Source organism: Planococcus citri, chromosome 1, assembly GCF_950023065.1.
Source record: "Planococcus citri chromosome 1, ihPlaCitr1.1, whole genome shotgun sequence".
Lineage (NCBI taxonomy): Eukaryota > Metazoa > Arthropoda > Insecta > Hemiptera > Pseudococcidae > Planococcus > Planococcus citri.
The window spans coordinates 90,222,182-90,245,815 of NC_088677.1; the positions used below are offsets into that span (position 1 = coordinate 90,222,182).

Below are 23,634 nucleotides of genomic sequence, written 5' to 3' on the forward strand. Positions count from 1 at the left end.
AACGTGTAACTATTGGGATGGGACGGCGCAGCGCGGCGTATCCATCGTTTAGGATGGAAATATAATATGTACATACTCGTACATATGTATGTGACTATGACAGACGGTGGTTTTTCGAACGGTTGGCGCGCGGTATCGGTCAAACGCTTGTAAAAAGGGTTCACGATCACGATCACGATTCAACATCTTCTTAATATGATTATCATTATTAGTATATATCATTATAAGCGTCGTATATGCCATTAAATACAAAAATCTACTACTACAACACGACAACAAACTGTTGTGCAGCAAGCAAGCGAGTTTCGTCTAGTTTTTTATTTCATTTTTTCACGTCAGTGTGCAGTGTGTGTAGTGTGTGTAGAGTACGAGGAGTAAGCAGCTACTGACCATACTACATCTACATAAACGTCATCATTTTACACGAACTATGATTTATGAAGTTGACCGGACGCATATTTATTTGTACGTTTCTCGCTCTCGCACTCGCGTTACCTTAATAATTCGTTTTTCCCTCTTCGTCTCGATGTGTGAGTACAGGCCTAGAGCATGCGCTCGCTACTCTACCTGCCTGCCTACCTAGTGCCTGCTTGTCTGTGGCCACATCAGTTCCGTCACACCGCACCACCCTCTCACAAACCTCTCCATCCCTTCAACGGATTCGTTTTCCATTTTCCTCGTAATTACAGTTTACAGCGATATAATAATATTTTCAACCATTGTTTACAATGTGCGACTACTTTGGATTTTCATTTCGTTTGATTCGATTCGATTTCAATTTTCAATTTGATGTTCAATTATATTTTTTTTAAATCGACTCGAACAATGCGAATCCTTCCACGCTCGCGATTATTACAGCTCAACACACTTACCAACACTTCTCTGCACTTAGATTCTTCTGCTTGAGGGGTGGGTGCAACTCTGCGATGTGTGAGCTGTGTATAAGGTATCCAATTTCCACTCCACCGTACACCGTACGGTATGTGGTACAGCCTTATAATGCCTACGAGTAGTACTGATACATACCTACATTACGTACGCATATGCGCGCATTGTCATCGCTAAAGGTACCTACGTCCTACATAAAGGCACACAGGGTACGATGGTATGCTATATGCTGTACGTACACTGTACAGCGTCCGTCCCAGCGATAGATACCTACCTACCATACCTAGGCTATGGGCTGGTGGCAGTGGTGGCTGGTGGCTGGTTAGTTACCCTTCTCTTCTCGCCAGGCCACGCTGCCTATTTCATTTTCATTCGAACCGAATCAAAAGATATTCTAATGAGTTAGCCGACAGTTAACTGGATGTTGGCGATGATCAAAGAGCAAGGCCGACGCTGTCCAATTCACCGAGTGCGCGCGGAGACACTGCATTAAACTATCGAACACATTTTCAAAACCGGCAACCCAACGTGTAGTAATCGTTGTCGTAGTAGTGTTGTTGTCGTTGTCGTTGTTGCTGTTGTTGTTATTTTTTCAACTCTTTTTTAATACGAGATAAAATACGGAATGTCGCTACCGAGATACGCGCCGCCGCCGCCGCCGTAGACTATTACTTTTTAAGATTTCATATTTTAGGGCTGATTTTTTTCCATCTCTTTCTTCTTCTTCTTCTTTTTCTTCTTTATGCTACACAAAAAACAAGTCGTCATCCGCGACACGGCGCGGCGTTCTGCCATACCAACTCCTCAGTTATGGCTAGTTAGCTTCTACTATATGTATGTATGTGTATCTGTGAGTAAATGTACGCAATGCATATGCATAGATCCGAGTTGGTTGTAAATGTATACAACCAGACTACCATCAGTAGATATGCCAGAGAAATATTTATTAGACGATAGACTGGCTGGTGGCTGCTAATAATAATGCATAGGTCATATATTCATATTTTCTCGTCACAGCCCAACAACCGATCGATAATATCGAATACGAATTCGACACTAATTAGCGGCAATAAACACGCAGGTATGAACATTTTTTCACACGTCCGTGATCAACGTCCACCAAGACCGTATACTTCAATGCGAAAAGCCGATTGATTTCAAATTTTACACTGAATATCAAGCTGAAGGGGTAATGTGGGCAATGGGCATGCATATCTACCTACCTTATTTTGCAAAGTTGAAATCCCTCCCCCTAATTCCCTTATCAAGAAAAAAACTTCGCCGACCCTTCAAACCACATTGGCCCCCTGGTAAGGAGTCTCTCAAAGATGAAAAAAATCACAAAAAATGAGTATAAGTATGTACATCCATCAAAATCGAGGAAAATGTTTTGAAAATATCTCATTTCCACATTATTGTTCTACATAACCTGCTTTTCAAGAAAAACCATGTGTTGGATCCCCAAAAGATGGCTCTCTTGTATAAAGCCCCCCCCCCTAATTTGGGAAAAATAAAAAATATGAAAAAATCATGTCTGTAGAAATTTTTTGAAAATTTTTCATTTATGGGCAGTATCTTTCTGAATAAGCTCTTTTTTGAGAAAACCCTTCGCCCGGTGTCCCAAATCATGTTGGTTCCCTGTAAAGTCCCTCAAAGTCGAAAAATATCAATAAACAAAATGAATAATTCGCATCAGTAAAAAAATTTTGAAAATGTTTCATTTCTGAACAGAGTACTTTTAAATTACCACTTTTCCAAGGAAAACACCTTCTGGTCCTACAATATGATGTTGGTCCTCTTTTATGAAACACCCAAAATTGAAAAATATCGAAAAAAAGAGCTCTTCCCTCCAATTGAAATTTGACGCTTTTGCACCGTTGAAATGTTCGATTCTTTCCTATTTTCAATTCAAGTTTTTTGGTAGGTGAAAAAAGTATCTATCAAGTAGTCAAGTTCACTTCTCGCTTCTCGACGTTATAACCATATCCGAATGTCATCTGTTCAGGGTGGTCTATCGCTTCTCTTTTAATCCTTTGCGTAACTATTTCGGCATGGAACTCCTACTGGTAGTCTGGTTGGACGGCTATAATCGAGCTCCGATTCCTTTGCTTCTTCAAATACCAACAACAAATGCTACCGATAGACGACGGAAATTGGCGATTGCGCGGGTCCGACATTCTTCATTTTGCAATCTCTGGAAAATCCATTATATTCTCACTTCGCTTTCTTCAGCCCAAAGATTAGCAATTAAACGTACCTACGTGTATCCAATCTATGTAGCAACATTTTTTTATCTACTTTTTATTTGTGCCATAGATACCAGATCTCATCTCACATTCTTCAAAAACAAAAAGAAAATAATTGATCTCGACTCTCGCTGTTCTTCGTATTCGATTTTTTTCAAATACTTCAAGTTCAAAAAAAGAAACCAAATACTAGAGTTGCAAGAAGTGAGCTAAACATTTTACCTAATGCAAAAAAAAAAATAATTCGCAAAAAAGCCAGAACGTTTCGTTCAACATTTTTCGGTAAAAAAGCGACATTTTCCGCAATTTTTGGAAAAAAATTGAGATTCTTTTGAATTTTTTTTTCTTTAAAAGCTTTGACATTTTTTAGCAATTTGGTAAAAATCAAAATTTCTCGTCAATTTTGGCAAAAAGCGAGACTTTTTAGAAATTGCTGACAAAAATTGACGCTTCTTTGTAATTTTTGTCGAAAAGGTGACTTTTTTTTGAAAAGTATAGGTAAACAAGTGTGTTTTTTTTGAAAATGTAAACAAAAAGCGCAACGTTGACATTTTTTATTAAAATTCTATGCTTTTTGGCAATTTTTGAAAAAAAGTGACACATTACAAAAAGAAACAGATATAGAATCGTAATTCGCATAACGTTAAAATCAAAGGGGTCGCATTTGTTCTAACAATCGGAAGAAAAAAAATACAAAAATAAATCAATTTGCTACGCGAATAAGTTATAAGGTAATTCCGCAGCGAAAAAATTTATGCATCAAACAATAAGCATTCGGATACCTAATCTACTTGTAAATAAAATGAAATATAGAGGGGAATATTCGTCGCATTCGCGGCTCAACAGCATACCAAGTTGATTCGATTATTACAGTACGGTCGTTGCGAGAGATGATCGGGAAATTCTTGACGAAAAAAAGCACAGAAAAGAAAACCGGCAAAAGGCAAAAGAATGACAAAGTACATCGATAATACGCGATACATAATACGTAATTCGGGTGTAAATTACGAACGGGTGAAAAAGCGGTAGGCGTATTGCTGCCGTCAATGAAGTTGAAGAACTCGCTCGAAGGGGGTGTATTTGTTTGGCTGCGCGTTTACGAGACAAATAAGACGATACGCGACTAACAACCGAGTGCGTTTAATTCGCAATACGCAAAAATACGCTTCATCGAATCGGCAAATTGATAAAATATTTACGAATTATTTCTTCATCGTCGTATCGGAGCGAATCGCATTAAGGTATTTTGAAAAATAACACGGCGGTGCAGTGCTCAGCGCAACAGGAGGAGAAATTGGAGGATATGCTTTTGCTTGCAGAACATGAATCTCGATTACAAAGGTACACCATTTTTCTACGAGTAATTGATAAATTAAATAATGGGTGATTACACAATACTAATTCTCAACTCCCATTTCCCCCCCCCCCCGCTCCTCCACACACTCGAAGATGATTATTAGTATATTGTGGATGTACAGAACTGCGTTACTGTGATTACTGCGATGGTCACAGCACACAGTTGAGTAAATTTTGTTATTTGTGGTAGGCGGAATGCATTTTATTGGCTAACAATCAAACACAATTATTACGTAACCATTACCGCGAACAAATCCAACGAATGATCAAATGGAACGAAAGCAAAAGAATTCAACATGCAGCACCCCGATTCAATTTTTGTTCCGTGAGAAACAGAAAAACAGAAAGAATGAAAGAAAGATTTTCTTTTTAAAAAAGCTGGATAGGTACAAAAATATGCATACAAGCGTAGGTCTAGGGATGTTTGGCCTTACCGCTTCGCTTTCGCCATACTCTTTCGTACGCCGCTTTTGCAATCATCCTATACATACATGAACGCGATCGATGGAATTGCCAGTTGGCAAAGGTACCGAAACCGATACCATGCGCCCCCACAAACGAGTATTCTGGCTGTTGTATTTCTATATTTCTTATTAAACGATTGGTTGTTGATTTTTACGCTCGATTAAATTTGCACCAAAGACAATATCCTCGAATGCGTATACAGCAATCGCTGAATCGCTGCCTGCCTGCGCAGTGCCAAATGCTGGCAGTTGCGATCGAAACTTGGCGATGCGATGCGATGCGATTGCGTGCACGCTTCGTTACACTGCGCCGTAGGCCTACCATCTTCAAACCATACCGCCATCAGTCTCACCAAATAACATCCATCCGAGTCTAAACGAAGATGTACATATTATAGCGCGTAATATTACTCACGGTTAGATACATACAGTGTGAGCAAAGGTTAGGTAAATTAGTTATACCTTGGCGCGCATACAAACGCAGATAGGTACCATGATAGCCGCGATGTATCAGCGCATACACCCACAATCCACATACTGTACGCAATACGTACTCTTACCCCACAGCTCCATGGGTACGATGGGCGCATATTTTCTTCATTGTTGTTCTTCGGTCGTGCCGAAAATTTCAGCTAAATACTTCAACAGTCAATAGGATAGGTATTCGAGTAGAGTCAAGCATACTCTCGCACTTCCAATACATTTGTACCACTCAGGGCCTACCACGAAATTGAAACAGAATATTTTCAACTTATTCCCAGCTTCAAGTTGACAAGATTTGGACGTCGCGTCGCGTCGGGGAACATGGGAACAGGACAGCAATCCTGGTCGATTCTTTGATTTTTGATGTTTGGGTAGAGTAGATAGTAGATACTTGTCATATTCAAGTCCCAATGAAAATACTGTTCAATTGAGCTCAAATTGAAGAAAACTGTTTTACAGCTCATTTCAATCACCTGAAGTGGTATTCGAATGCACATACCGCAAGCGTAAATCAAACATAGGAAAAAAATCAACAAAATTTGACCAAAAATTGAGTTGGAAAGTTGCGAAATTTTGTGTTTTCCCATTTTCCAACTCCTGTCTTGATTGGACACAGTTTCAAACCATTTTGAGCAATTTTGGAGCCTCCGGCAGATTTTGAAATTCCCTCAAAATTTCACCAATGAAGTTGGAAACCTATATTTACTGGATGCATAACTAACTACAATATACCTACTCGCCCTAAATTGAACATGATCAATCAATTTTGAAGGTGCTTTTAAGCCGTTCTAGATCCTCGGGTCGGGCCCCATTTTTAAAAAGTGGTCAAGTGGCTAAAAAGTATTAATCGCGTTTATATGTGCTGGGTAATTCTCAAAAATCTGGCAAATTTCTGTCCCAAGATAATTTCTTCAAAAGTATACAAAATGTGTGATTTTTTTTCAGGACTTGGTTCAATACCTGCACCTGGGCATCAATTTAATAATTTAAACATGCTTGGACCCCCTCCATCTCCCCACCTGGAACCGGTTGAATGGCCAAAAGTTCCTAGTCGTGTCCTGTCCCAGCACAGGTTTTTTTCCAATCCTGTTTTTATGATACAAATATGCATTTTATCAAAAAAAAAAATAAAGGATACAAAATTGTTCTAGATGAAATTTTCTACATTTTGACGCTATCAGTTGACCTCAAAACATTTATGAAATAACCTTACGGGGGGTTCAAAGTCTGTCCCCGACTTGAATGTCCATCGCCGTGTTCATTTTTCAGATTTTTTTTTACCATTTTAAAAATATTTTTTCATGTGGATAAATGGTCACACCGATTCGAATGGTTGGTAAGAGTGCTATCCACATTTCAAAACACGAATGCCAATTTTAATTTAGCTCGTAAAAAATCGAAATACATGTGAAATTTTTACATGTCTCAAATTCAATTTCCATGTAGTCGTGTCTCAATATTTTTGCTGTAATGTTCGGCTTTCTGTCTGAAAACAAGTACATAATTATACAAATATTTAAGGGGTATGTACTGTTACATCGATACAAGAAATTTCATCAAATGATATTTTCCAAAGCCCTTTTTTTGAGATTTTCTCACATTTCCCCTGCATAATGTTTTCCTCGTCGTGTCTTTAAGAAGTCTTAAAACCTTTCCTCCCACTACCCCAGGGGGGGGGGGGTTGATTGAGATCAATACCAAAAATGAGATCGAGGGTATGTATATTTATGAGTCCAATTTTAAAAATTTCAAAAAAGTGTATTTTAAAATTTTTAAAATTGAAAAAAAATATACCTATATCTATATTGAAATTTGGCAAATTTTTGAAAATTACCCTGCTACAGTTATTTTTGGACGGTTTTTATAGTAAGAATTTTTTTAAAATTTGGAATCTCCAAAATAGGGCTGGAGACCCTAGAACGGCTTTGAAACACCTCCAATCGACTCAGCGAGTTCAAATTGGAGTATAAAGTAAAAAATTTTAGGTTTTTGAATTTATTTGGTAAAATTTCGAGGAAATTTAAACTTTTAAAAATCCGCTGAAAGCTCCAGAAATGCTCAAAACAGTTTGAAACCGCTTGCAATCGTTTTAGGGGTTCGATGGAAATTATTACAAGCCAAATCTCAGTTTTCTAGATTGATTTAGAGAAATTTTCGTTTTTTTCTACATTTAGGTCAATTAGTAATTTCCAAAAATTCACCAGAAGTGGGAAAATGCACTTGAGCACCTGAAATTTTAGCCAGTGATGTATTTTTGCATGCTTTCTTATTTAGCTTCACGTTTTTCCCCAACAAATTCGTAATATTTTGGAAATTTATTGGGAAAAATAAACTAGGTACCTACCAGAAATCAGTATTGCTTTTTTCAGTTTCAGTTTTCAGTTTCAGTTACAGTTTTAGGATTCCAATTCTTCATTTCAGTTTCAGTTTTCCATTACTGTACCTGCATAGTATCAAACGGATTTTTTTGTTTTTTTAATCACTACTTTTTTTAAACCAAATTTTCAGAAATCTCTTCTCTCGACCCCCCCCCCCTCCCTCCACACACACACACACACACACAAAAAGTAACAAAATTAAATTTTTCACCGGAGAATTTAAAAAAAAAATTAAAATTGAAAAAAAAATTGTGTACTAATTTCAATCAAAATTATTTTTAAAAACAGTTTTAACCAAATTCCCTACTTTTTCCACTACTTTCACTATCCATTTTTAAAATCGCAACTTTTTCACTACTTTCACTACCTGTTGAATACCCTGCTGTTTAAAACTGTAAATTACAAGTAATTTCATCAATTTTTAATGGGACTTGAATGAATAGGAACGAAAAGTAATGACCCCCCCCCCCCCCGATTTTCTGGGACAACTTCTTTCAAAAATGAATTATCAGTTGCCACCCGCCAGAACTTTCCAATATTCTTCCCCTTATAATCGAATCATTTTTTTACATAAATGTTGGTTTATTTATGGTCAATTGAAGGTGAAAAAAAATGCATAATTGCATTTTGTTAAAAAGTTGGGAAAATGCGATGATTCAAAGTTCGGATTCAGAACTTTTTATTTGGAACTCAGAACACTCGAAAATTTAAAAATAAGAAAAATAAGAACCTTAATTGACCAAAAATTTTGAGGTTATTGGATAAAAAAATTTCCCCTGAAAATTTTTGGATTATTTCCGGTTACGGTCAAGGTTACAAATTCCCGTTCGCATCCCTCACTAATGAAGTAGGTATAATAGAGGTTAATCACGCGCTACCTTGAAATTTCCATACACCATACAGTATGACCAGGGTGGCAAGGCAGAGGCACCAAAACCTGCTCATGAACATTATATGTACCTAATATCTGCTATAGCTGACGATGAGTACGAAACCTTTGAAATCATACGAGTAGCAACGGAATAGTCCGCAGTTGACGGAATCATACACTTGAAAGTATTCGCATTCAGTTTTCACTTTCAAAGTTGAGCGTTTAAAGTATTTGTAGGTACATAGAAGCTTCGTAGTTTGCATCACTTGGGCGTTGCAAGCCCTGTAAAAAAATTGTCCTCAGTATGAGCGATGGAGGTACGCACAGGTGTAGTTGGGTTAGATTAGATTCAATTAGCATCCACAGAACTATTTCCGTTGCGATACATAGAACATTGCTGTTGAATACGTTCAGGCTGTAAGCACATAATTGGGTAATTAAAATCATCGTACGTCATTCGTGCATAAACAATCTACCAACATATGTCTAAATGAAATGCAACACGACACCGCGCCGGAAGCTTATAAGAGATATAAGATACGTATATTATAAATAAGATGAAAATTCAATCGCACTTCACTCGAGCTACGCATATTGCAATATTGCATAGACGCATAGTGCACATACATATTTTCAGCTTACGCTGCGTCAGCATTTCGTTCTTCATACTCGACGCGACGTATATCTCGGACGTGCGGAAATGCACAACACTTGAAATTTGAAACGGTTGACAATAAATTTTAAAAAAACATAAGCACGCACACAAATGATAATACTGGGTGGCGAATGAAATAGCATTAAATAAGTCAAACGACCCGACGTTAATTGCGTTACGCAAACGCACGCCCAGATTCTAATTTCACTAACCACGCGCGAGTAATTGTACGCTAACAGCCACGTGCAAAACGTGTGCCTTCGAAAAACTATTAATGAGAAAATCAAATAGCAATATCGCTCCCTCTTTTATATTGTCCCTTAGCGTTTCACTATACTTTTGCTCAAAAAGCTCAGTATTCTTTTTCATACATATACTGGTACATATTTGTAGGTATAGGCTACCTGAGTTCATCATATTTTATTAGGTACCTACAGTCAACTTTCGCAGACATTCGCCTACACATCTCACAATTTTACATATTTTTTCCAGGTATGTAGTTTGCATCCAACTGATCTCTTTAAAAAAATTTAGCAAGAGAGTGATTTTTGAATCCACATTCCTGAAAATTCAAGAAATCCAAATTCTTCACTTTGTGTAAATTTTTTTGAAAACTCTGAAATTCCGTTCAAGGGACTTCGTATCAGTTTCTAAACTAATTTTCATCATCATTTTCAATAAGAAAATAGGTGCATACATTTTTTTTCCAAAAGCATAAACTGCCGGAAGTAGTTAATTTTTTATTTTTGAAAATTCGCCAAAAATCTTAGAATCAATTTGGACGGTATGCTCTTTCCAAAAATTCAACACTGAAAGGAGATTAAATTTTTTTTAAAAATACTGATTAGTTTAATTTCAAATTTTTTTTTTTTCAACTTTGGAGGTTTTTATGTAAGTATAGGTTACCAAAATTATTGAAGAGAACTGAGGGAAGGTTTTTATTGAAAAAAGAATTATCTACTCGTAGTAGACGTATTCCGCTCAGGAATGAAAAATTTTCAAATACTTAATTCGTACCTACAGACATCAATTTTCATATTTTTCAAATTCATGAGCTTCATGCAAGGGGACCAACATCATTTTGGAGGACCAAGGGAGAATTTCTCTAGAAAATGTGGTTATTTAAAAGTACTCTGCCTATAGAAATGAAACGTTTTCAAACATTTTGTGCGCACATCAAACTTTAAATTTTCATTTGAGAGACCGGAGGAAGGCTTTTTTTTGAAAAAAAAAAAATGCTTATTCAGAGAGATGCTGCCCATAAATGGAAATTTTTCAAAAAATTTCACAGGCATCAATTTTTAATTTTTTTTTTTTAGGTTTCTCAAATTTTGGGGGCTCCAAACGAGAGGATTTTTTTCAACTTTGGAAGACTCCTTTCAAACGGGTCAATATGGCTTGAAGGGTCGTGCAAAGTTTTCTCTGGAAAAGAAAATTGTTTAGAAAAATGTTGACGTAAAAATGAAGAATTTTAATAAATTGAATTGATTTTTTTTGATTTTTTTCAACTGGGGGGGGGGGGGGGGTTACCGACGCTACTCTTTATGCAGATAGGGGAAAATGAAAAATAGTGACTTATACGGAAGCATTGCCCCGCATCTTTCTTTCTCTCTTTATTTTTTTCGATATCATGTAACATAATACAAATATGTATCAAGTACCAGATATGCGAATGGGTAATTAGTAAAATACAAGAAGCGCGCGCGTGTGCCTCGTATTGAAATTCAAGAATGGGAATACTGTCACCTCGCCACTAATCCATGTTTAAGTCGTTCGTGATGCTCTACATAATACTTTACGTTCATGAAAATGCCCATTCGAGTTCAATTAAAAATAGGGGATGATTGCGTGCAAGACGCAAGAAGAGGGCCATTTTCAAAATTCCCGATCAATTTTCTACATTATTTTTATTTTATATTCACTTATTTATTTATTTTTCTTTTTTTTCTTATTTCAAATTTGTTCACTTTTTCGCCATATTTCACTGTTTTATGAAAAATGTTGCCACTGAGGCCCCCTCGCTCGCGTAATTGCGTATTTGGGGGGGGGGGATATTTTGTAATTTCGAAATTGTATTTTTGGGAATAAATATAGATTGATTAATTGATTGATTGGCTTTTTCTTCAAGTATCTCCAGAAGTACTCCTCTTATTTCGCCTGATTCTGCCATTATATTCATTCAAAATGCTCGGGAGATGAGTCACGCCCTTTCTGGTCACTACAAAGCATGAAATTATTGTACAGTATTCTCATTTGCGATCCGACAAACACGTATCGCACACTTGGAGTACTAAGGCTACATCTCAAAAAAAAAATCAATTTTGACATTTTTGCTTTTTTGAGGTGTGTATGACCTTCCCTCCCCCCTCTGCAATCAAAAATAACGATTTGAGTTGGATACAAAGTACTTATATGGATTATGGAGTTGAAAACCTATATTCTCTCAAAAAACTCCTATTTTTTTGAATAAAATTGCATACAAGTGTTGATGAAAATAATGAATCAAGTATCTGAAAAAAATTAATTCACTCTCCTGTAAAATTTCGCTTTTTTGAGATGTTACCTTATTACTCCGAAGGATATAGGTAAGGTACGTATACGTATCTGCTTAAACGTTGGTATAATGACGCGGTTGGTACGAAAATACTGTCAAGAGAGAAGGGTGGCTCGAGACTTACCGGTCTCTTCGGCCTTTTTCAAAATGTCCATCAACAAAGTGAGTGCTTGAGAACGAGTGTACTCTGACAGCATAAGTGTATCTGTAATTCTGTATAGGCATTAGGCATTATACTGTATATTTACAGTACCTAAGTGTGAATTCAAATGTAGATATGATATACACATCTATGTTTATCTACATCCAAAAGACGTTTTATAAATGATGAACATATCGTATAGTCGTAGTATCGCCTATTCACATCACTCAACAGACAACATGATGATTCCTCAACAGTTTCGCTTTCAATTTGAATGGAGAACGGCGAAGGGCTACCGTTCGTCTTTACTTGCCAGCCAGAATGAAGTTATATGATGGGGTACCTATATAATAAGTTAGGGAATTTGAAATATACTGCATCTTTATACTACATATATTAATGTAGGCTTCATCCATAACTCCTTTTGGAGCACTCTGCACGGCGTTCAGAAACAGATGAGCGTAATTTTCACTTTGATTTCGCTCATTGGGAGCTTTTTTTGGTCGTGCTCGTGAAGGTATACCCTGAGACAGCCACCGATGGCTTTAGAGCTTTCTTCCGGTCCGTATAACACTTGAAAATCCATTTTTCATGCAGCAACGCTTCAATTGGATGGGCAAAGTAGTCAAATTCTCGAGTAGAAATTTTCGAAATCGCTGCCTGCCTCATCCTCTCATCGCAAGGACGTGGGATATTCCAATCTCATCGAATAATTTTCAGACCTTGTATCGGTGATTTTGTCAATAACACTATTGTTTCGCCTCTCGGCTCTCGGATTCCTGAAATTGGGAATGATGTAATTCCGTCCAGATTAAGAGTGTTTTTGCTATTCTGCTGTCAAACAGAAGGTAATAAATGTACAGCACGCGTGTATACCTAATTGGTGTCAACACAGCAGGTATACGCTGGGCTGGGGTACACTTTAGAGATGGATGATGCGTATACCTATTCCAACATTGAAACAGCCATAGCCAGTTTGAATCCATACGTGTACAATAATTCGACGTTTTTTACGCCCCGAAAATTATAGCTCGCAGCGAGTACGTATTTTATTGAATAGAGCTGTAAGGTGTAAGCCTAAATTGATTCGGGTCTGATGTTTACCGCCTATCTAACAAGCTCACTGTGCCTCTCTCTATGCCGTTGATTTTGCTGTGCTATCTTCAGCCTCGACACAGCAGCATGTTATACTGGATGCCTACTGCCCATACCTTTACCCACAATACAAATTATGTGTATATGTAGCTGATATGTGCACACTCGTAGGTATTTTATGCCATAGAGAGTGAGTAAATGTGAATCAACAGGTTGTCATAATAGGTCTACACCAAGTGCGAAGCCGACCAACAACAAGAAGATTTGAAAAGGGAGGCGTACCACTGGGCGGATAAGGCGGAACCCAATACCGCCTCTTTGTTTACTGCCTCTTAGAATACATTGGAATTGTACCTACCAGCAGATACCAAACACATACATACTTATAGAGGTATACTATACAACCAAAAATGAGTATCAAATATGCTGCTGTCATTTATACCCACTTCAATAGTCAATTTCAATTTGATTTTTCCACCGTTTCGATTTTGACAAATTTGCATACTAAACCCCCCCCCCCTTCAAGGGGGTTTCCCTCACTCACACACTCGAAAAGAACCTTTTGATATTTTGGGGTGTGTGGGGGAAGTCGCAATAAGAACCTAGTCGTCTTCAAAAAGAAAAAGAAAATACCCCGGCTCGCACCTTTTCATAGGTAAGTGAAGCAAGTCGCAAATTGTAGCAGTTGTATTTCAATTTTTCACAATTTTGGCGGAGGGAGTCAAAAAATTCCAAAAATTTGGTTTTTAAAGCATATCTTAGTACCTATTGGATCAAATTGGTTCAAATTAGTATTCAAAAATGCAATTTAGAAAAAAAAAAACATTTCAAATGTTCATTTTTGGAGCTCCCGCTCCCTCTAAATTTGGCGTATTTAAAATCTAAAGTAACTTTTCGTCATATTTTTTTCTGTAAAGACTCTCTGAGAGCTTTCGACTTAAAAAATAATAATAATACACCTTCTAGCTTTAATTTAATTCTTGTCACATTGAAAAAGGGCTCAACTCGAGAAGGGCCTTTTTGTAACGAAAACATGAGATTTCAAATTTCACTCGTTAGTTTATCTCGTTGCGGTTATATTTTCTAATCTCTTTTTCAAATAAATATATGTGCTTTACCAATGAGGAGGCGAATCAAATCACAATTAAAAACTAATGGCTTATTCTTGGCCGGTTAAACAGAAATTAAAACAGCGAATGTCTTTTGAAATCCAGAAAGCCAAATTCGTAATTTGATACAAAGACCAGCAAAATTTTCATTTCTCTCCTCAATCAAGATTTGTTTTTGAACAACCATAAAATATGGGGAAAAAATTTGAGATAAAAAGGGTAAGACCTGCAATTTTGGATGAATTGCGAATCTTCTTTTCACAAATTTAGCAACGAACTGTTGGATTTATAAAAAAATTTCAAATTCAAAAGTTGGTAGCTGAATGAAAAATATGCACACTTCACGTCTTAAAATTGAATTTTCCCATAATTTTTTCACATTTTGTGTAGTGGTATAAAATAATTCAGTTTTGAAAAAACGTGTTGTAATAAATTCGTTTTCGTTTTTGAACATGCCTATTTTGTTTTTATTCTTAACTAATTTTCAAGTTTTGAAGTTGCAAAATACACGTAGACTTGTTTGTTACATAGCATTGATTTTTCCTCAACATGCAAAAAAGCAAATACTCGTTTCTTTCAAGATTCATCCTTCAGGTTTTTGATGTCCCTTTAGCGATAAGTTTCAGCTTCCTACAGTTGACTGTATGGCCGATATTCAAAAGTGAAATACATTATTTTTGATACAAGGCATCGGTTTTGCAGACTTGAATTTATCACATCAAGAAGTACACGACAGAATTAATTAGCTAAAAAAATTGAAAAACCCCACAGTTTTGATGACGGCAATTTTTAAAGAAATGTTCGTGCTTTCTGAAGCAATTTCTGTATTACATATTTTCACGCTTTCGTGCTACCTAGGTCAATTTCTTGCCTTTTTTGGTGCATTAGTGCCATTTTTGTGCCACTAGACAGACACCTTGACAAAAGCACCGCGTCGCGATTGCCTGAAACAACATAGGGAACATTTTTATAAATGCTCACAAATTTCCGCACATGTTTTACGACTTTTCAACTCTGACATTCATAATATGTAGGATCAAAGTCTCCGTATAGAGTATTTGGCTAAATTAAATCTCAATTTTCGTACCGAAAACGTCAGCAAAATAAATACCCTGCGTAAGGTTAAAAAAAAAATCAAACCACTATTTTAAAAAGAAAAAGATGCGATTATTTCGACCATTCAAAGCATCCCCTCGACGCACATCAAACATTCCATTCGTACGTATGATCCGATTTCACGAATAATTCGTCGGAATAATTTAATAAGCTCGATAAACAACGGAGCGACGCGAACTTTACGGCGATATTGAATAGCTTTTTTTTGGGGAGGGGGGAGATAAGCAAATTACACTTCACAATCATGATAGAAAATTCACTTATAAGCGTATTACTTTAACGCATTATCTGCACATTTATATACTCTTATAACAAAGTTGAAACAGTAAACGAAAACAATTTAGGATCGACAGGATACCTACTTGGGGTTGGTGATAATAGCGCCATCGCGCGCTATAATATGCAGCCTAATTGGAATGCCGAAGTATTTTTCTCAACAAACGTTCATTTTTTTTTTTGGACAATTCATACCGTATGGTGCTGCATCCAAAAAGCCTCAAATAAAAATTGTAGTCAGCACTTGCGCTTCGGCGATTAGACTACTTTATTCGTCGCCTTCGAATCTTACGTCGAGTGAAAAAGAGCACAGATGAGTACGACACAGACGTTACCTAAGTATTAAAAGATGATCAGTAGGCTAACAATAATTATTATTACTCGACAATTTTCATTGCTTTTCGAACTCATTCAAAAAATCGTTTTGGATCAGTGATCAGCTGACTTTTGTGGGCCACCGGTCATATATGTACTTAGTAGAGATACTTGAGCACTACAACTACTCGTATACCGAACCAAAAAACTGCTCAACAATTCATCTAAAAACCAATTTCCAAAACTGATTCGATGAGTTCATCGCAGAATTCGCCGAATTCGGAAAGGAAATCAAATCACAATATTATCTAGATATCAACAATAAGGTATACTCGACACTTGTATACACATCATTAGATCCGAATGCTGTTCCAGGATTTGCAACTGATTTAACGATACGAACAAACATAAAATTAACTCATCAATATCTAATGAGGAAGAATGCATTTCAGAACCATCACCGTTCCTGCAAAAGGCAAACCACGAAGCAGAGGGAGTATTCAAATACATACAATGTACAATGTACAATGTAGGTACAGAGACAGACTACAGAGTACTCGGGTACTTATAAAGTCGAAAATCGAAAAGGGAAAAGACGATGGACATAAGCTGTGAGGAAACGATATTAACCCTCTGTGAAAACATTAAGAACGCTACCTAAAGGGTTCGTGGGCTCGTAGACACGTGTTATTTATGCGACACATAGCCTGAGTGCAAAGTAGTGTTCCGCCAGCAACAATTTACTAACAAAATCAAACGACACCATCACTTCCCATCGCGCGTTCGACCTTTTTACTTCTATCGTCATCTTTCCTTTTTCTCTTGCCGTTGCGTTGCGTTGCCGCCACCAACGCAAAGTCTCCTCATCAAATAACGGATTTTTCTCAGGCGCTCGCTGGCGCTTTTTTCAAATTGGGGTAGCTTTTTGTTTATGTTTGATTTTTTTTTCTTTTTTTTCCTTTTCTTTCTTTGGGCTTCTATTCTTTGATATAAGTTATCTCTCAAATTTTTTTTTCTCTTTCATCAGCACATTTCCTCTTGTATATTTGCCGTCTTCATTCTACGCCATTATTTTTAATTAACGTAATTACATCGCTAGAAACAATAAAGGTAGTTTGTAAACGCGTATTTAGGTGTATTTTACTATCTCTCAAAAGCGTACTGCAACATTCTAAGGTATAAGAAAGAGGTAACATAAAATGAGGAATGAGAGGTACCTATTACGAGTAGATTAGTTTTTTTAGCTGTTCGAGTTTGTTTTTTTCATCAAATTTTCGATACAAAACTTAAGTAGATATTGAAGTTTTGCAAAATGAAAGTTGACAATATTTTTCATCTAAATAGCCCTATACAACAATATAAATTCACACCGATATTCTGATCATTTTGCGCAGCAGGTTGAAAGACTAAGTGCGCCTAATAAGGCCACCTCAATTCGGAGCAAATTTTTGGGCACCTTCATCCAAATCAATTGAGAATTTTCAACTGAGTGACCCTTCAAGTTTTAGAAATAGTGTCAAATAATTTTTTTTAAAGCTGAATCCTGACACCATTGAAATTGACAAAAAAATGAAAAAAATTACCGAAATGCTGAAAAATTCCAAAATTTGGTGTTCTTTACTTGAATTTCGAATCTTTCTCTTCCCTAAATCACGACATTTCTTCAAAAATTTTGCATATTTCGACCACTTATAAAAAGTTTTTGTACTTCGCATACTCATTTTTTTTTCATATTTCGAGTCGCAATAATCAACAAATAGACCGAAATAAAGCACTTTTCAATTTCGTATTTTACATATTTTTATGGTTACGAGCGATGCTTAACGCTTACGTTATGCAGAAAAGGCAAACGCCAGCGCAGCAGAAATGTTTGAAAAGTCACGCGTGCCACGTTTCGCCATTGTTTTCTTATCAATTATTTAATTTCATTTAACGTTAGGGGCGGCTGCAAGATGATGTGACAAACATTCGTTTGTTTTCACAAGTTCACGTTTTGTAAATAATAAACGTAAACGAACACTTTTTCACATCCCGAAGCACCCAAGCACCCTCGTTATGTTCCTACTATTTGCGTTGATGTTTCGAAGGGTTGCTATCGCTTTACTAAATAAACACCGACGCGTTTAACCGAATTCCAATTTATTACTCGCGATAAAGCGTGACGAAAAAACAAAACAAATAATAATACCGAAAAAAAAACCGCAACACGAGTACGAAAACGAGAGAAAAAAATCGCTATCTCACCGCAGCGTTGCGTAAGACCGGATTTTGACATGTTACGGAGCCCCCTCCTCCCCCCCATACACGGTGCATTTTTCGTAATTTTATGAAATTTGATCGAAAAATTGACTTTTTTGAGAAAAAAATTCACGGTTACTGAAATTTTTTGCTGAAGAACAAAATCCAATTACTATTTGGCGAAATGACGAAGCAAATGTCGAAAAAAAATTAATAAATGTTTCCAGGTTAAAATTTACTATTTTTCACGCTTTTAAATACATTTTTTTTCATTTTTCATTTTACCAGAAGAAAATTCACGAAGCAATGAAAAATTCATTTTCAAAAATTGTAAATTTTTCACTTTTTCGGTGAAAATAATTGAGGAAAAAATGGTGTGTTTGTATTTGTTAAAAAATATAGAGATATGCAAATTTCGAGAAAATTAGCTCCCAAAACCAAAAATTAAAATAGACTTTTGACAGACGTCTGCCAAAGTGATTTTTTGGGGAAAGGGAGAGTGACTTCAAAATTCACAATTTTCTTCTTTAAAACAATTTGAACTAATTTTCTTCGATTAGAAATTGAAATTCCAAGTTGATAATATTCATCGAAGTTTATTAATACCTATTAGTAAGCGACAACGTTTGGATTTGTGTCTACCTTAATCGAACAATTTTCTCGCAATTTGAAACTTGAATAAATTGAAAAAAAGTAATCGTAACCATCTGGAACGAGAGTAACAAAATTTACCAATCGACAACTTTTTTTCATTTTTGCTACAGCAATTCTCTTCATTTTCGAAGCATAGTAGGCTCTTACAGCACTTTTAATGTCCTACTACCCATTGTACACTTCTCACACTCATTTTGATCCCATGTAGATAAGACATACCTCGAAACTCATCAATGTCGAAAATAAATCAAACAATATTTTCTTAAATTTAGGAACTTAATTTAAGGTATAGGTATGTAGTAGGTACGCACGGACGTACGTATATGATACACACTACCTATATTCAGATTATCGTAGTGTTGCAAGCGTCGCTATATCGACAAAATATTTGTATAATACAGAAAATTTTCTTTTCAAAAAGTATCCCTGAAATCAGCATGTTTTTCATCTAAGAGTACTCGTATACTGAAACAGAATGGAATTCAGAATACAGAATATACAGTTATACACACTACGATGAGTACGAGGAACGAGTACATCGAGTCGGCTAAACGTCCCTTCAGGTTGGTCGCGTAGCCGAGAACAATTTTCTAGCTTTGTGAATTCGATTACGGCTCACTCCCTCCCCCACCCGCCTGCTTTCCATCATTCTTCTTTTTACCATACGCATCCGTATATAATATGTATAATGTTGTATATTCAGTCGCGTATACCTATAGTGCACAATGTACCGTACGATAGTATACGTATATATATTTTCTGTATAGCTCGGTACTGGAAAAGGGAAAAAAACTTTTATCATAAAAAAAAAGAAAGGTAAAGCAAAAGACGAGCGAAAGAGAAAAAAAATGGGAGAAAAAAAAGGGGGCGCTCATTCGCTCGCCAGATGAAGACAAAAATACGAGTAGATGGCGGAGAGAGCGAGCGCAGGGCGAACGCGAACCGAATAAAACTACATGCAGAAAAGGGATGAAGCAGGGCGGAAAAAAGGTTTTTTGATTCGCCCCTCGGCAGGGCACCACACAACATCCATTCAAGTTTCGCATCTTCGTAATCCGGCTTATAGTCCGTCTGTTCGTCATATATTCGCCGCTTCTCTCGCTCACGCTCTTTCTCGCTCTTTCGTTGCCCCTTTGTACGCTGCTATATTCTGCTCGTTGTGCGTTTCCCTCTTTCTTGAATCACTCTTTCTTCATCTCTTCCTTCTTTCATTGCACGTTCTACGTTCTACGTTCTACTCTCTCTCCGCTTGCGTACCGCTACCACCGACGTTACCGTTACCGTTGCCGACGTCGACGTCGTCGTCGTCGTCGTAGTCGTCGTTTCGGTGGTTCTGTAATGCTAGTACGACAACAGTGGCTGTACTTTCCATGGACAGTCTCTGCCAAAATATACGCGCACAGTACCACCTCTGCTATGAACTTTACATCTGCGGTGGTACAGTCCAAAACATTTTAGCAAAGCGAGCAAATCGCGCCTCCCCAACTTTACTACCACCGTCGTCGTCGTCGTTGCTGATGCTGCCCTTACAGCGCAACATCATCGCCGCCGCATACTTTTACTCAGTAATTTCTCTACACTTTAGTGTCGATTACACAAAAATTCAATGCACAAACAATAATTACCCTACACTTTTGGAAATTGCACAGATTTACTCGATCGAAGTAGAAAAACAAATACCAAAATTAAAGGGACAAAACAAGAGAACCTCGAGGAATAGGATTGTATAATCCAGAACTAACGAATGGACCAACGTATACACGACATGGGCCATTCTAATCGCTCAAACACGTGACATAAATGTTCATCTTATAACGTCAAGGACGTATCGAGCCTCAAAGCCTTAATTGGCAGCACGGTCCTAGAGTCCTAGATCTAAAGGTATGACAAGTTTGCTCATTTTATTGAGTGAACAAACGAAAAAAAAGAATAGGAGCAAGAGCAACACAAAACTATTCTCAAAGGCCATGGCTAGATATAAACAGGGCAAATTTGCCCCCGAGGGCTTCCGGGTTATTATTCGCATGGGGGGTACTATAAGTCTAGGTATCATCGAGTTGCCTCCCAAAAAAAGTTCCGGACTCTCTCACACATCTGGTTTTTGAGACCCCTCCCCCCCTCATTTTATAAAATGATAGTAAATTTCTTCATCAGCCCAACGAGTCACACCCCAAAAAATTTGTACACCCGAAAGCCATTTAGCAAAAGCACAAGAATTCAAAATATTAACAAAAAAGTTCAAACTCACCAACCGACAGAAAATGAAACCCACAAATTCGTCGAAGTGTCGTACATCTAATCATGATCTGCTGTGGCGTGGAATTTACTGCGGATAAGCCTCGGGTATATCGATGAGTTTCTTCTCGAGTCTTCTTTTGCTCTTCCTTTTGATGGGATTATTCCAGAAGACCTGCTTCGGGGATGTTCGTATTCCTGAGGTCTTCCGAGTTCTGGCATGACTTCCCGCTTTATTGAAAAGCCAAATTTACTGAATCACGAATAAACGACAACGCATCGAAATCATCGAATACGCGTATTACACACAAATGAAAATTCCAGAATTACATACGGCGCACAACACTACCGAACTTTAGCCTTCATGAGGAACACGGTCCTCATAATGAGATCGAATTACAAAACCTTTGAAAAAAGCACGGTCGTACAGACGGCATCGAACCTCAACCTTCATGAGGAAAAACGCACGATCCTACATGAGGCACACAACACAATTTCAAAAAACGATTAGCTTTTCACTTCCGGGAAGTCTCAAGTAGGTAGGGTACATGAGAAGCAGGTAGCGATGATGGCTCGAAGTCGGACGATCGATGATTTCCACAAACTGCAATAAAGAACAACAAAAAAAAATCAATAATAAATCATCATCCTAAACAGTAACGAACTATGTATACCTACGTGAAATTACATGTTTAAAGGGGGAGGGGGGTATCGCGAACGTCGCGAAATACGCAAATTGTTGGCCATTTGGCGATCTTTGTTTTGGTTTTATACTCGCATTTGTATTTGTTGTTATCTTTTTCAGTTGATAAGTATATCAAACTTGTAACGAACGTTTCAAAAGTGCAAAAGTTGTCTTCACTTTGATAGAATGGTCCAAAATGGTTGGTTATGGATGAAAAAGAGTGGCCTGGCCCAAAGCGAAAATTTTTCCAAAATTCATTGAACCTGATTTCAAATCTGCGTTGCTATAGTGACTACTCCTGTCTTAAAGTCACCTTTAGATATTGATTGTAATTCTTTTGGATCGGTCGATGATTTATTAGGCGCTACGCTGAGTTACATAAAAAAACATCAACCCCACTAACATCACTCATCAAACATCCAAAGTCTTTTTTGATTGGATTCGATGAAGTTCAAAATAAAAAACCAAAACATTTGCAGAATCAACTGGGAGTAAAATTGGACAAAGAAAATGTTCTAAGATGCTCTGGTCGTTTAATCAATTCCGATCTCTATGTTGGTCAAAAATTTCCAATACTACTTCCTGAAAAGGAATATTTTACTCATTTGGTGATCAAAAAGGTTCACCAAGAAAATTATCACGTCGGTGTTAAGCATTCATTAAACAAAATTTGAAAACAGTATTGGATACCAAAGGACAGAAGTACTGTTTACAAAGTCTTGAAAAGATGCAAAAATTGTAAATTTTACAATGGTGGTAGTTTTCATTTTCAATACCCTCCGATGCCGCCATTACCAAAATGCTAAGTCACCAAAAGTTCACCATTTTCCTGTTCTGATATTGATACTTTTGGTCATTAATACATATGTTTATAATGGAAATATTAAAAAAAAACGTATGTTTGCATTTTTACCTGTATTGCTACTCGCACAATACACTGAGAATTACTTCACAATATGACAACGTCGGAATTTTCACTCGCTTTTAGAAGTTTTATCGCTATTTGTACTTTACCTAATCTGATTGTCAGTGATAACGCGCCTCAATTTAAATTGACAAAAAAGTTACTTGAAAAATTATGGGAAAATAGTTTCCGATGAAAATGTAATCAACTTTTGTAAAACTAAAAATAATTATTGAATGGAAACTATTGCCAGAATACACTCCTTGGCAGGGCGGATTTTATGAAAGACTGATTTCTCAAGTTAAATCATGTCTTAGAAAAACTATTTTTCACAGTAAATTATCAATAGGTAAATCAATTACGCATAATGTTGTATGAAACTGCGTTGGTTTTAAACTCTCATCCAATTGTACATATATGTATATGTCGGAGAAAGTGATCGCAATGTTTTGTCACCGAATGATTTACTAAATTTAAAATTTAGTTACACTCCAGACCTAAAAAATTGTAAAAATGTTACATTAGTCGAATTATGAAAAAAGTCGAAAGCCATTTTGGAAGAATGTTGGAATAGATGGAACCCATTTTTAGTGACAAGACTATACAGAGAATTTCGACAGGGGGGGGGGTGTGTGACTGAAAATTTGCCTACTGGTATAGAGGAAAAAATACCAATTTTGCCAATTGATATCATATTCATATATGTAGGTAACTTGAAAAATTTTAATTTCCTGTTTTGAATTTTTGGGGGCACAAACGTGAATTTTTTAGTATTAACACAAGAAACAAATTGGCCCGAGCGAAGCAAAGGCGAACGTTTTTGAACATTTGATTTCGAAAGTTCATTTTTTGGCTTTTAAAATTTTAGAATTTGAAAAAAATTTTAGGATGTTAATTTTGAAAAATAAACGAGAACAGGCCCAAGTGAGGACGAAAGCGCTCGAAAATTATTCAATTTTAAAAAATCGTG

General features: G+C 36.8%; 1 protein-coding gene and 1 long non-coding RNA gene across 2 annotated transcripts in view; one reads left to right on the plus strand and one right to left on the minus strand.

The window, feature by feature from the left end:
• The window catches only part of LOC135840764 (homeobox protein OTX1 B-like), an 83,884-nt gene that overhangs the window by 22,885 nt on the left and 37,365 nt on the right, over nt 1-23,634 (plus strand). The gene's annotated exons all lie outside the window — the stretch shown is intronic.
• LOC135840771 (uncharacterized) overlaps nt 1-23,634 on the minus strand; it is a 52,173-nt gene that overhangs the window by 15,720 nt on the left and 12,819 nt on the right. Inside the window, exon 2 of the long non-coding RNA XR_010557785.1 lies at nt 21,089-21,679. This is a non-coding gene — a long non-coding RNA (uncharacterized LOC135840771). The remainder of the gene's footprint in view (nt 1-21,088; nt 21,680-23,634) is intronic.